This window comes from Arachis ipaensis, chromosome B03 (assembly GCF_000816755.2).
Source record: "Arachis ipaensis cultivar K30076 chromosome B03, Araip1.1, whole genome shotgun sequence".
Lineage (NCBI taxonomy): Eukaryota > Viridiplantae > Streptophyta > Magnoliopsida > Fabales > Fabaceae > Arachis > Arachis ipaensis.
This window is the reverse complement of record NC_029787.2, coordinates 81,020,690-81,035,873: the sequence shown is the minus strand read 5'-3', so window position 1 is coordinate 81,035,873 and position 15,184 is coordinate 81,020,690.

The window sequence follows — 15,184 nt, the reverse complement described above, 5'->3', positions numbered from 1 at the left end:
GGAAGTGAACGCGTCATCTAGCGAAAGAAACAAGCAGCTCATAGTAGCAAAATAAAATAAAATGCAAATAAATAAAATCCAATCAATAACTTTAGCACTCTATTGCAACTCCCCGGCAATAGTGCCAAAGATTGACGTAGTGGAAATTGGCTAATTAAGAATTGTTATAAGTTGTGCGTTGCAAGTATAGTTCTTAACCAACCAGAAATCCCCTTATCAATTTAGAAGGGTTGTCACAAAAATTAAAATTAAAATACTGGGAGTATGAATCCCAGGTCGTCTCCCAACGAGTTGCAGAAAGGTGTACTATTTTATTAATCAGATATTTTCGAAAAGAGTTTGAGTTGAATAAACAGGAAATTAAATTGGAAAAATTAAGTAATTTAAATAAAAGCCTTGACTGGGAGTAGATTAGTTGGAAGCCCTATTCTTGTTGCAGTACTCTCGAGATTAATTGATAATTGAAGGTTGTTCTGTTTAGTTATCCCTTACTAGGTAAGGGAAATTCAAACAAGTTGGAATGCTATTTCTATTCACAAGTCCCAATCCGCTTACTTGGAAGGACTGGTGTTAGTGACTAGAGAGCAATTCAACAATAAACCCAATTACAATTTCTCTTTTGAGCATTCCAACTCAAGGGTTCCTTTCAATCAACTCCCCATCAAGTTAGGGAACTACTCGCTCATTGTGAATGTAGGACTCATAACATAGGAAAGGGAATTCAGGAAAGACATGATAAATAAAACTCAAAGGAATCAATTAAAAATAAAAGTAACTCTTGTATTAATAAATTCTAAAATAATATAATAGTAAAATTGAGTAAATTAAAGGATATGGAAGAGTAAAGCCAAGTAAAGAAAATGAACTAGAATGACGAAGTCTTGATGAGGTAATAGCTCTTCTCAATATCCCAATGCAAAGAGCAATAGAAATAAAATCCTAAGAACTATGAATGTGTAGAGAGAAAACCTAGAAGAGGAGTAAAAACTAGATCTAAAAACTAAAAACTGTGTAGAATGAATGTTGTGTTGGTTTCTACATGTTCTCTGGCTCTAGTCTTCTTTTCTGGGCCAAAAACTGGGTCAAAACAGGGCCCAAAATCACCCCCAGCGAATTCTGCAGATTATGCAGATCGCGCACGTCACGCGATCGCGTCATTCATGCGGACGCGTCATTCGGCGTTTTGCTTTGCCACGCGGGCACGTCGTCCACGCCTCCGCGTCACTTGTGCTATTCCAATCCGTGCAGTCGCGTGAGCCATGCGGCCGCGTCACTGCGATTTCCTCTCTTTCGCGCGGTCGCGTGAGCCACGCGGCCGCGTCACTTCTCGCTGATCATCTCCTCAATTTCTTGTGTTCCTTCCATTTTTCGCAAGCTTCCTTTCCAATATCTAACTCATTCGTGCCCTATAAAGCCTGAAACACTTAACACACAGATCACGGCATCGAATGGAATAAAGGAAAATTAAAATACATAATTAAAAGTCTCTAGGAAGCAAGTTTTCAATCATGTAATAATTTTAGGAAGGAAATATAAATGCATGCTAATTATATGAATAAGTGGGTAAAGATCATGATAAAACCACACAATTAAACACATTATAAACCATAAAATAGTGGTTTATCACACTCCTAAGAACTTATTCATCCAAGCAGATCCTTGGTACAAGAGCACCACAAACACATCCCTCAAGATTTAAGCCCTTGGTGCCTAGCCTTATTTCTTATTACTTTTCTTTCTTTTTCAACTCTTATTGTTCTTTTTCTTTTTCTTATTAGGATCTTGTTGTTTAGCTGGTCTCATAGAATGTGCTTCAAGCATGTACTTCAATACACATAAGTGTTCTTATACCTTACAGATGAACCAACTTAGCTAACCTATTACCACACCACAAAGCTTGAGAACTTACTCCACAATATGAACCCCACTCTAGTTTTTCTTTTCATAACATTCTTTTTTTATTAAATTCAAAGGGCAAGCACACAAGTAAGTAAGATGAAAATAAAAAAAGGTAACTTAGACCAGCACACATAGACTTAATAACTGAAAATGCTAGAGACAGAATTGAAAATTCCTAAGCTACGATGGAAGCATGTTCTATTTCATACATGATTTTTCTTATTTAGACTTGAAAAAGATAAAACGAAGAGGGAACTCCACCACCTTTTACTCACGGGACTACCCATGCTCTCTCTCTTGTTGTCCTCTTTGTGTCCTTCTTGAGTGCTTGAACCCCCATTTCCCTTGCTCTTTCCAATCAACTTTTTTCAGAAGCCACCATCTTCCATCTTCTTTTTCAATGTTTCCTTCTATTGTTTCACCTTCCTTTCCTCTTGTTCTGTTAGATCTTTTTGAACTGTATCATATCTGGGGATTGCAGAGTGTAAATTATGCATATGCCCAGTCATATAGTTCAACTTGGCTTGAGTGTTTATGTTGAATTCTTCCCTATGTAGTTTTCGTCCTTCATTAAGCATGCTGAACTCGTTGAATGCTTTCGTCTGAGCTAGCTGACGCTGGTTGAGTTCTTGAAGGCGTTTATCTTGACGCTCTTGCCTTTCAGTCACTTGATTGATGGCCTGAGTGACCTGGGAGTAGTGTTCCTATTGCTGCTGATAAACCACTATTTTATGGTTTATCTTGTGCTCAATTGAGTAGTTTTTATCTACTCTTTACCCACTTATTCATACTATTTGCATGGTTTTACATTTGCCTTCCTAATTATGTGCTTTAATTGAAAACATGTTTCTTTGGACTTATCTTTGCTAATATTAATCCTCTCTTATTACCATTAGATGTCTTGATATGTGTGTTAAGTGCTTTCAGAGATTATAGGACAGGAATGGCTCAGAGGATGGAAAGAAGGCATGCAAAAGTGGAAGAAATACAAGAAGTTGAAGGAACTGCAAAGCTGTCAGCCTGACCCTCTTGCACTCAAACGGCTGTAACTTTAGCTACAGAGGTCCAAACGATGCGGTTCCAGTTGCGTTAGAAAGCTAATGTCCGGGGCTTCGATTTGATATATAATATGCCATAATTGCTCTGACGCTAGGCGACGCGAACGCGTGATCCACGCGGACGCATCGCAGTGACGAAAAACCAACGTGGCAGATTTCTCCTCCAGCGATTTCTGGGCTGTTTCCGACCCAGTTTGCGGCTCAGAAAACACAGATTAGAAGCTATAAAGTGGGGGAATGCATCTATTCATAATCATGCTCTCATAATTCATAAATTTAGTTTTAGATGTAATTTTTAGAGTGAGAGATTCTCTCCTTTCTCTTAGGATTTAGGATTAGGATTAGGATTTCTTCGTTTCTTCATTCCAGGTTTAATATTTACTTTTATTTATGTTTCTATTCTACTTTTACTTTAATGCTTTTATTCGTATCTACAAATGTTGCCAAATTGGCTTATGAACCTTTTCCATGTTAAATTTGAATATTTTATTTAATATAATTTGAGGTATTTCAGACTTATGATTGTTTTCTTTAATTTATTAATGTTCTCCATTTATCCAAATTACTTTAATTCAAATAGAATTTCTCCCCTTTTGGCTTTGGTTGATTAATTGGTGACTCTCGAGTTATCAAACTCATTGTTGATTGAAAATTGGAATTCTTCAAGAATTAATTCGAGTTCCACTAACTCTAACTTTTCCCAAGGAAAGACTAGGACTTGAGGAATCAGAATTAATTCATCCACTTAACTTACCTTCATAGTTAGAGGTTAACAAAGTGGGAGAAAAATCCAATTCTCATTACAATTGATAAGGATAACCAGGATAGGACTTCCAGTTTTCATACCTTGCCAAGAGTTTATTTTATAGTTATTTATTTATTTTATTCTTCTTATGCAACATACTGCTCCCTTACTTTCTAAAACCCCTAATTTACAAGACTCATAACCAATAATAAGAACATACCTCCCTGCAATTCCTTGAGAAGACGACCCGAGGTTTGAATACTTCGGTTAACAATTTTAAAGGGGTTTGTTACTTGTGACAACCAAAACGTTTGTATGAAAGGACTTTTGAAGGTTTAGAAACTATACTTGCAACGAGGATTTATCTGCAAATTTCTAGACCACGCAAAAGTTCTCTCATCAAAATGGCGCCGTTGCTGGGGAGTTGCAAACGTGTGCCTTATTATTGGTTATTGTAAATATTTTATTTTTGCTTGTTTATTTGTTTTTATTTTTGTTTTTATTCTTGCTTTTTCTTAAGTTAAGAGGTTATTGGTTTTTATTTTAAAATTTTTATTTTATCTTATCTTATTTCAAAAATCAAATTTCAAAATTCAAATTTAAAAATTTTCAAAATTCAAATTTAAAAATTTTCAAATTTTAAATTTTAAAAATTCAAAATTCAAAAATTTAAAATTCAAAATTTCAAAATTTAATTTTCAAATTCAAAATTTAAATAACCTTTTAATTTAAATTTATTTTTATTTTTGTTTTTAATTTTTATTTGCTACTATGAACTCTCACCCCTTTGGCTATGAGTCTGGTTACAATTATGTTGCAGGAAGAAGAAATTACAATGAGAACATGCATCAAAGTTGGAACAATCAAAGATGGGAGGAGCCACAAGGATTTGATCAACCCTCATGGCAACAACCACCTCTAATGGACTATCAACAACCATCACCATATGCCTATAAACCCTCTCCTCAACATGACTTTGGACCACCATACTCACAAGCCCCTCACCACCAAACACCACCATATGACCCTAACCCACATCCACCATACCAACCACCCTATGAACCAAATGAACCATACATAGATCCACCCCAACCTCCATTGGATAATAATACACTCATTTCTAACATCATTGGTCTCACCTCTACACTCCAAAATCTTATATCCCGCATGAACCAACCCTCTACCTCTAATATTCAACCCTCAAGCTCTAGTGCACTTCCTTTTCAACCACATAATGATTTTTTCATCCCATCACCACCCTCCATGGAAGAGCACCCACATCCATCAATCCAAGAGCAAGATGATCCCAATTATGCTATTGATATGGAACAGGAAAGAAGGAATCATCTTCGCGAATCCATACTTCATAAAGAGCTAGAGGAGGCCCTACGGGTAAAGGTAGGAGAGACCCTTGAAGATAAAAGAGTAGTTGAAAGGAGTTGTCATGGAGAGAAAATCATCAAGGATGAGTATGATTTTATATTAAAATTACTGGACAAAGCAGTAATTATTGAAGAGGAAAAAGTGATTGAAGATTTAGGAGATGCAGAACCTCCATGGGAAAGTCAAGTTATCAAGCCTCCTTCAAAGACGTTTGAAATTGATGTTGAGGAGGGTGTACAACCTCCAAGGCATATCATGGCTAAAGACTTTGAAGAGGTTGATCAAGAGATGGAGATTAAAGAAGAAGAAGAAGCTTGCAAAGAGGTAGAAGTTGTCAAAGAGCACAAGGGAGTGGAGCTTGGAATCACCTTGCCAAAGTTATTGGAGACCCCTCCCCCTAAGTTGCCATCATCCTTCACGGGAAGTTGTTTGGACGCTTCAGTGAGAATTCTAAAGCTGAACCACCCGGATGGAATCATGATAATCAACTTGAAGACGGGTGTAAAAGCAAGATTTGGGATCCTGGAATCTGCTCTGACATCCAACACCCCGGGAGCCTAAGAATCTGTTTGAAGCTGCTCAAAGGCTTTACGTGCCTAGTTTGGGATCCCAGAGGCTATTGGAATTACAAACATTGGTGGAGATTCCTAGATGAGTTCAAGCACAAGCCACCATAACAGGGAGCTCATCAATTGTCCAACTTAAGGACTTTAACTAAAAGTGCTAGGTGGGAGACAACCCACCATGGTATGATCGTCCCTTTTTCAGTTTTAATTCTAGTATATTTTGTTTGTTTTTGAGTTTTATTTTATTTTATTATATTGAACCTGGAGTTTTGAATCACATTCATATTAACACTGCATTCTGCATTTTTTTTCAGATTTAAAAAAAAAAGGAGAGCACGCATGCGACGCGGCATCGTCGCTGACGCGTCCGCGGCACCAGTGCAATGGGAAGAAAAGAAAACGAACAGAAAGTCATGCGAGAGCATGGCTGGAGGCACGCCTTTAGCATAATTTGACCCGACGTGACCGCGTCACTGATGCGACCGCATCATTCGCGAAATAGCCTCCCCACGCGTCCGCGTCACCCACGCGACCGCGTGGCCCTGTAAATCGACATAAAAAGGTGTATGGCCGAAAGTTGAGCTGGAATTGGGCTGGACTCATGCTGGAAGCCCAAGCCCTACCACGCGACCGCGTGCCCCACGCGGCCGCGTCATGTTAAGAAAATGGCCATCCACGCGATCGCGTCAACCATGCGATCGCGTCACCCAATATTTGGCAATTAATGATTTTAAACAGAGAGTTGTGCGAGCGCGAGGCTGCCCTCGTGCCAGTGGCATAAAACGGGTCACGCGACTGCGTGACTGACGCGACCGCGTCAATCAGTTTAAGAGCAAGTCGCGCGACCGCGTGCCCCACGCGACCGCGTCGCTTGCGCCGCACAGTTATCCTAATTTGCCAAATATCTTATCTTTTCTTTCCCAATCCTAATTTTTCCTCATTCCTTTCTTACTTACTTCTTCTTCCCTTCTTTCCCTTCTCATTCTCCTTATCTTTTATTTTATTTTACTTAATTTATTTGCATATTTCATTCATTGCATCTTAATTTTGTGCATATTTTTCTTTTCTTTTCTAAATTCATTATTTTTCCTTTGGTGTTAATTTTCTTATTTATCTGTTGCATCTTCTCTTGAATTATTTTGGGTGCTTAGTGACTTGTTTTATTCTGATTGGGTAATATTATTTAAATCAATGCCAATCTTTTATATCTGTATTACTTTTGCATTGACATGAATTTATATTATCTCTCCTTCCCCACTCTCTTCCCCATTGCTGCAAATTCTGCACCATTGGTATGCCATGTGCTTCTATTATTTTCTCACATACATGTTGAAGCTTCCATGTAAATGAGACCCTTATCAATTGGCATTAACCCATCCATACTTCTTTTATTTTTTTATCTCTATTTCTGGGTTACTTTTCTTCCCTTTTTCTTTCAGGATGGCCACCCGGAAGGGAACCGGAAGATGTTTACATGGGGAGACAGACAAGTCTATCTGCACAATCCTTAGAGAAAAGCAACAGTTGAAACAACCCGTCCACCTGCAAATCTCAGCATGCACCGAGGACGGTGCAATCTTTAAGTGTGGAGAGGTCGATACCGATCTCTGTGGGTTAGTACCTTCCTATCTCAAACACCAATGTTTTATTTTCCTTGTTAGTTGTTGCATTTGCATGTTTGATTGCATATTTATTTGATTTTGTGCATATTTTATCACTTGGTTGAAGTAATATTTTCTTTTTCAAGAAACCTTTTAAGAGCATTTCACTAATTTGAAAAAAGTTTAATATTACACTTGTTTGAAGAAATATTATACTGGAACATGGTTTAGAGCTCGAACACACAAAACCTGTGAGATTTTTGAGCCTATTTGAATTGGTTGCATTTTACCAACCAATACTTTATTTTTGGTGTGTGTTTTTCTCTCTAAAATTGTGATCTTTGTCTTGCTTAATTCTATATTTTCATAGTTTGATGTATGCATACACTTACATGATTGAGGCATTTGTTTCACTGAGCTTACATACCCATATGGCCTTAACCTTTCATTATCCTTTGTAAACTAATTTGAGCCTATTTTACCCCCTTTGTTCTTTACTTTAGCACATCATTAACTCTAAGCGGAAAACAATAATGTTCTTAATTTGAATCCTTGGTTAGCTTAGACTAGTGAGAGTGCTCATGAATTAAGTATAGGGAAAGTTGAATTTAGAAATATTTGGTTTGAGAATTGAGTATGTTAGAATTTTCTGAAAATGAAAAAAAAATGTTTAGGACATGATTCATGCATTCAATAATTTAATCATATGCATTGAAAAAAATAATATAAAAAAAAGAAAGAAAAGAAGAAGAAAAAGAGAAAAAGAAGAAGAGCAAATAGAAAAAAAAAAACAAAAAAGGGGACAAAATGCCCCAAAGTAAGTGGTGAAAGCAATGCATATGTACTGTACTTGAAAATAGAATGCATGAATATGTGGAAAATATGGTTAATGGATAGTTACGTTTCGTATTTTGATTACATGGATTGTCTAAAGTTAGGTGAAAAGTTTAAGTTAATTAAGGATTCAGATTTTAGTCCACTTGGCCAAATACAATCCTACCTTGACCCTAACCCCATTACAACCCTTAAAAGACCTCTTGATATGTGTATCTGTACATTAAATTTATGTTGATTGTTAGATGAAGAGCAAGCCTTAGAAAGCAAGGTTAGTGGAGAATTGAGAGAATCGAACCTTATCTAATTATGTGCTTTAATTGAAAACATGTTTCTTTGGACTTATCTTTGCTAATATTAATCCTCTCTTATTACCATTAGATGCCTTGATATGTGTGTTAAGTACTTTCAGAGATTACAGGGCAGGAATGGCTCAGACTGACCCTCTCACACTCAAACAGCTGTAACTTTAGCTATAGAGGTCCAAACGACGCGGTTCCAGTTGCGTTGGAAAGCTAACGTCCGGAGCTTCGATTTGATATATAATATGTCATAGTTTCTCTGACGCTAGGCGACGCAAACGCGTGATCCACGTGGACGTGTCGCAGTGACGAAAAACCAGCGTGACAGATTTCTCCTCCAGCGATTTCTGGGCTGTTTCCGACCCAGTTTGCGGCCCAGAAAACACAGATTAGAGGCTATAAAGTGGGGGAATGCATCCATTCATAATCATGCTCTCATAATTCATAAATTTAGTTTTAGATGTAGTTTTTAGAGAGAGAGAGAGAGGTTCTCTCTCCTCTCTCTTAGGATTTAGGATTAGGATTAGGATTTCTTCGTTTCTTCATTCCAGGTTTAATATTTACTTTTATTTATGTTTCTATTCTACTTTTACTTTAATGCTTTTATTCATATCTACAAATGTTGCCAAATTGGCTTATGAACCTTTTCCATGTTAAATTTGAATATTTTATTTAATATAATTTGAGGTATTTCAGACTTATGATTGCTTTCTTTAATTTATTAATGTTCTCCATTTATCCAAATTACTTTCATTCAAATAGAATTTCTCCCCTTTTGGCTTTGGTTGATTAATTGGTGACTCTCGAGTTATCAAACTCATTGTTGATTGAAAATTGGAAGTTTTCAAGAATTAATTCGAGTTCCACTAACTCTAACTTTTCCCAAGGAAAGACTAGGACTTGAGGAATCAGAATTAATTCATCCACTTAAATTACCTTCATAGTTAGAGGTTAACAAAGTAGGAGAAAAATCCAATTCTCATTACAATTGATAAGGATAACCAGGATAGGACTTCCAGTTTTCATACCTTGCCAAGAGTTTATTTTATAGTTATTTATTTATTTTATTCTTCTTATGCAACATACTGCTCCCTTACTTTCTAAAACCCCTAATTTACAAGACTCATAACCAATAATAAGAACATACCTCCCTGCAATTCCTTGAGAAGACGAACCGAGGTTTGAATACTTCGGTTAACAATTTTAAAGGGGTTTGTTACTTGTGACAACCAAAACATTTGTACGAAGGGATTTTTGTTGGTTTAGAAACTATATCTACAACGCGACTGTTTTTATGAAATTCTTTTCTGGCAAAAATCCTAACGTCAGCTGCTCCAGTTGTTTTTTCTGCTACTCTCCTTGTTGATTCATCCAGTTAGCAAGTAGTTCTTCCTGACGATCTATCCGTTGGGGTTGAAGGTGTAGTTGTTGCTCTTGCACTTCCATATATCTCCTTGCCAAGTCCTCAATGGCTCCTTGAATGTGGCCCAGATTTATATTGGTTGGATCATGGTACTCTTCTTGCTGGTATTCTTCTTGATGAGATTCTTCTTGGTGAGGTCCTTCTTGTGATGTTCTTTTCCCTATTTGAGGCCTTCTTTGTTGTTGGGCGGGTGCCACATAAGTTATACGCTGGAGCGTAACTAACCTCCCAGGGTTTACCCAATGTGGATTGCTGTCTTCGAAGACTACCTTGGCTTTCTTACATAGTCTCACAATGGTGCTGGGATACAAAAGCCGAGCACTCGGATCACTCTTTTCGGTTGCCTCTTGGATTCCCTCAGCTATAATTTCATGTACATTGATGTCTCCATCGCTCATAATGCAATGTAGCATGGTAGCTCGAGCAATGTTGACCTCAGAATTGTTTGAGGCTGGGAGGATAGATCTTCTCACAAGCTCAAACCATCCCTTGGCTTTTGGGATGAGGTCTCCTCTTCTGATGAACCGTGGCCTCTTATCTAAATACCTCTCCCAATCTGATCCTATGACACATGTCTTTCACAATTTCTTCAAGCTCATCATTGTCGGGGCCATTACTTATTCTTGTTTGATAACTTGGCTTATCAGAGGGTTGTGATCTCAGACGAAGAGTCCTCATTATAGCATTGGGACTGAAGTCCACCTCTGTTCCTCTCACGTAACTTTTGAAGGTAGGACCCTTGGTATTATCTTCTCTGGCTACATTGACATAGAATTCTTTAATGAGATTTGCATTTATTTTTGTTTCTGGGTTTGTGAGTTCTTGCCAACCCCTCTATTCAATCTTCTCTCCAATCTGCAGGCACTCATCATAGTTGAATTGGAATGTCAGCTCTGGCAGTACTTTCTTGTGCTTGATACGTTCGAATTGAAGCTCATGGAAAGCGGTCTTGAACTTTCCTTCGTCAAAAGGAATGCTCTCCACTGAGTCTTTTCCTTTCGCCTTTTGGAGCTTGATGATGCCATAAGTGACTTTTGATATGTGAAGGTGTTGAAGGGTGTAGATAGCTGATGGAATTCGGCCTTGTTAGGGTAAGGTGTAATTAAGGGAGTGGATGAGAGTGTCTTTGATGGGGTAGGAGGTGTTGGGTTCTGAAAGTGAGAAGTACAAATAATGGGAATTGGAATGTGAAGGGGGTACGGAATAAGAACCACTTATATAGAAAAGTGGTGAGTAAATGAAAGGTGTGGATTGATGGTGTAGGGTTATGATGAACGGATGGGGTTTAGCATGGGATGGGCACAAGGATCATCACTTTTACGATGGGGTTGGTTCGGTCTCCAAGGGTATTATTCTTCTAATGTTGCATGGCAACATTTCCCAATGCATTCCCCTTGAAGACATATGTATAGTCCCCCTTTTGTGAAGTGGCCGAACCCTCCTTCTTCAGTTGTCCCATCAATTCCTTCCAATATTCCTTTCATTTCTCCTACAAAAAAAAAAAGAATGCAATTAATAACTTTTTGGGTAATGGCGGCAAAATTTAAAAAGAAAGAATAACTACTTTTTGAAATTTTTATTTTTAAATAACTAAGTGCTATTCATGAATGCACACCAACCGACTATTTAATCGTCCATGTATGCAACATGGGTGACACCAAACTTAGTTTGTGGCCATGTGGTGTAAAAAAAAGATTTGTTCAAGGCTCTAAGAGTAACATGATATGAATTGCATTTATGTTCTCTTAGTGTGCCTTGAACACCAAACTTATTGTTCACTATGTGCTGCATACAAGGATTCATTTAAGTTTATGTCAAAGTTGATTTGGGATTCATGAACCTTGCTTTATTAACTACTTTAAAAACATATAAAACATGGGTTGCCTCCCATGAAGCGCTTCTTTAGCGTCACTAGCTTGACGTTCTGCCTTTGTCAGGGTGGTTGGTAAAGCTTCAAATCTTCCCCCCTCGCAGTGAATCTATCTCCATTGGCTTCATTACGGATCTCCACATGTTCTAAGGAGAGAATTCTGCTGACGGTGAAAACTTTAGGAATTTGAGATGGGATGGTGGGGAGATGAGGTGGGATAACTGGGAGATAAGATGAGATCACTTTATCCCCTGGAGAGAAATCCTCTGTAGGGATCTTCTTGTTCCTCCATCTCCTTAGTGCCTTCTTTCTTGTTTCTTTTAACTCTACCCTGCTCCTTGTGGCCTCCTTTCCCAGGAAAATTTTGTTGCTGGTCTCATATGATTCTGGTGGGTTTGGTTCCTCTTGGATTTCCTTTAGCTGTGGTACCTTCTGACTGTTTTGTTTACCAACCAAAGGAATTCCCAGGTGTACAGTTTGTGCTTCAGTACTTGTTTCTTCCACCAGTGCCTTGTCGTGATCTTCCTTTGGTTCCTTGTTTTCTTGATCTGCTTCTTGTGAGGGTTTGAAGACATTGAATGCGAGTTGTTCATCATGTATCCTCAGTATTAGCTCTCCTCGCTCCACATCTATAAGCGCTCTGGCTGTGGCCAGAAATGGTCTTCCCAATATGATTGAATGGAGGTTACTTTCTTCCATTTCCAATATGACAAAGTCTGAGGGAAGGAAGTAGTTCCAAACCTTCACCAACACGTTTTTAACCACTCCTACTGCTTGTTTTTGAGTTTTGTCAGCCAGCCTGATGACTACGTCTGTGGGCATTAGCTCATTAATCTGCAACTTCTTCATGAGGGATAAAGGCATTAAGTTGATGCTTGCTCCCAGGTCACAGAGTCCTTTATCAAACCTTGTTTCTTCTATGGTACAGGGGATGTGAAAACTTCCTGGATCCTTCCTTTTTGTAGGCAACTCTGGTTGAATGAGAGTACTGCACTCCTTATTCATCAGTATTGTTTGCCCTCATTTGAGTGAGCTTTTTCTGGTCAGCAGCTCCTTCATACACTTAATGTATGAGGGCATTTATTGAAGTGCCTTGATGAATGGTATGTTCACATGAAGAGATGCAAACATGTCAAGGAACTTTGAGTATATTCTCTTTTCTACACCACCCTTGAGTCTTTGGGGTAAAGGTGCATAGAGTTTCAGAATCTCCTTCTGTGTAGTTTTGGTTTCTTGGTGACCATCTTCCTGCTTCTCTGCTGAAGTATCTCCAGAGTGTTCGAATGGTTTGTTCAACTCTTCCTCAGTCCCCTTATCACTTATAGTGACCATCTTGCACTCTTCCCATCTTACTTTCTTTGCTTTACCTCTCGGATTTTTCTCTGTGTCACTTGGGAAGCTGTCAATAGGTTTGGGGATCTTCTCAGAGAGGTACCCCACTTGAAATTCTAGCCTCTTGATGGTGTCTCCCTGATTTTTGATATTGGCTCACACCACCTCCTTGAACACCTTGTTGTCTTGGATTTCCTTACATATACCTTCAAGTAGAGTCTCAATCCTTGAGAGTCTATCTTTGGATGATGGTGAGTTAAGATTGGAGGGATGAGAAGGGCCATTTTGGTTTTGATATGGATGTTGAGAGGTGTTGTTAGGTGGGTGCTGATATGATCTCTGTGTGGAATGTTGGTGAGCTGCATTGTTGTTGGGGTTGTGACGTTTCTGATCTTGGCCTTGATCTTGTTGATTTCCCCACCCAAAGTTTGAGTGGTTCCTCCAACCAGGATTATAAGTTTTGGAGTATGGATCATAGGTCTGCCTAGGTGAATTCCCAATGTAGTTGGCTTGTTCCTGATCACCTTCTGCCTCTGCATTCACTCCTTATTGAGTTGCTGATGAGGTAGTGATTGCTGCTACTTGGTTCCTTTCCATCTTCTTGGTAAGGTTAGCCAGCTGCTTGGTGATCATCTTGTTTTGAGCCAGCAGTGCATCCATGTTGTTTAGATCCATCACTCCTCTAGTGTTGCCTCTTTCAGAAGCATAGAAGTAGTCATTCTCAGCTACAGTCTCAATGACATCTATGGCTTCTTCAATGGTCTTCTTCTTGTTCAGAGACCCCCAGATGAGTGGTCTACTGCCTTCTTTGATTCGTAAGAAAGACCTTCATAGAAAATGTGTAACTGCACCCATTCATTGAACATATCTGGCGGGCACCTTCTTGTCAAGTCCTTAAACCTCTCCCATACTTCATAGAGAGTTTCACTATCTTGTTGCCTGAAGGTTTGTACCTCAGCTCTCAACCTGTTGATTCTTTGAGGAGGATAGAATTTCGCCAAGAATTTGTTCACTACATCTTCCCAGGTTGTTAAACTCTCCTTCGGAAAAGATTCCAGCCATTTAGATGCTTTGTCCTTGAGTGAAAATGGGAACAAAAGCAATCTGTAGGTGTCAGGGTGAACGCCATTAGACTTCACAGTATCACATATCCTCAGGAAGGTGGTTAGATGTTGATTGGGGTCTTCTTGGACACTTTCTCCGAATGAACAGTTGTTCTGAACAAGGGTGATGAGTTGTGGCTTTAGTTCAAAATTATTGGCATGTATGGTTAGCTTTTGGATGCTACTGCCGCAATTTCCTGGGTTTGGATTGATGTAAGAGCCCAGAACTCTTCTCTCTTGCCCAGCATGATTTGCTGGTCCTTCTCTTCCATGGTTGTGAGCCTCTTCTTCATGATGGTTCTCCATATTCTCATCCATGTCTGGTTCAAAATACTCCTCCTCTTCCTCAGCACTAACGACTCTCTTTCCTCTTGCTTCCCTCCTTAATCTAAGGAGGGTCCTCTCAGGTTCAGAATCAAAGGAAGTTGAAGCTCCGCTTCTTCTACCTGTCATATAACCAACAAGGCACAAGCAAGAAGGAGATAAATGCAGGAAGTATTCTTGTCAGAAATGCTGTTAGTGTGAGTGATCCAATATATCAAACAGTTAGTGGGTTAGTGAACTGAATTGTAATAAATTAGAGAACACCACAAACGGGTAAGGGGTAAAGGGAAGAAAATAACTAAAACTGAAAGTAAATCACTCAAATAAAATTAAATCAAACAAAAGAAAAATGCTCAATCTAGTTATCCACTAATTTAATCATTGTTGATACAAAATCAATCCCTGGCAATGGCGCCATAAACTTGATACACAAAAACTTGTCTCTCAACAAATCTCCCTTCGGCAAGTATACCGAATTGTCGTCAAGTAAAAACTCACAATAGAGTGAGGTCGAATCCCACAGGGATTGATTGGTCAAGCAACTTTAATCAGAGGAATGTTCTAGTTGAGCTAAGCAGAAATTGTGTTGATATTTGCAGAAACGTAAATGGCGGGAAAGTAAATAACAGAAAGTGTAAATGATGGAAATAAAGAGCAAAATATAAATGGCGAAAAGTAAATTGCAGAATCTTAAATGGGGATTTGGGAAAATGAACATAAAAGTAAATGGCAAAAAGTAAAGAG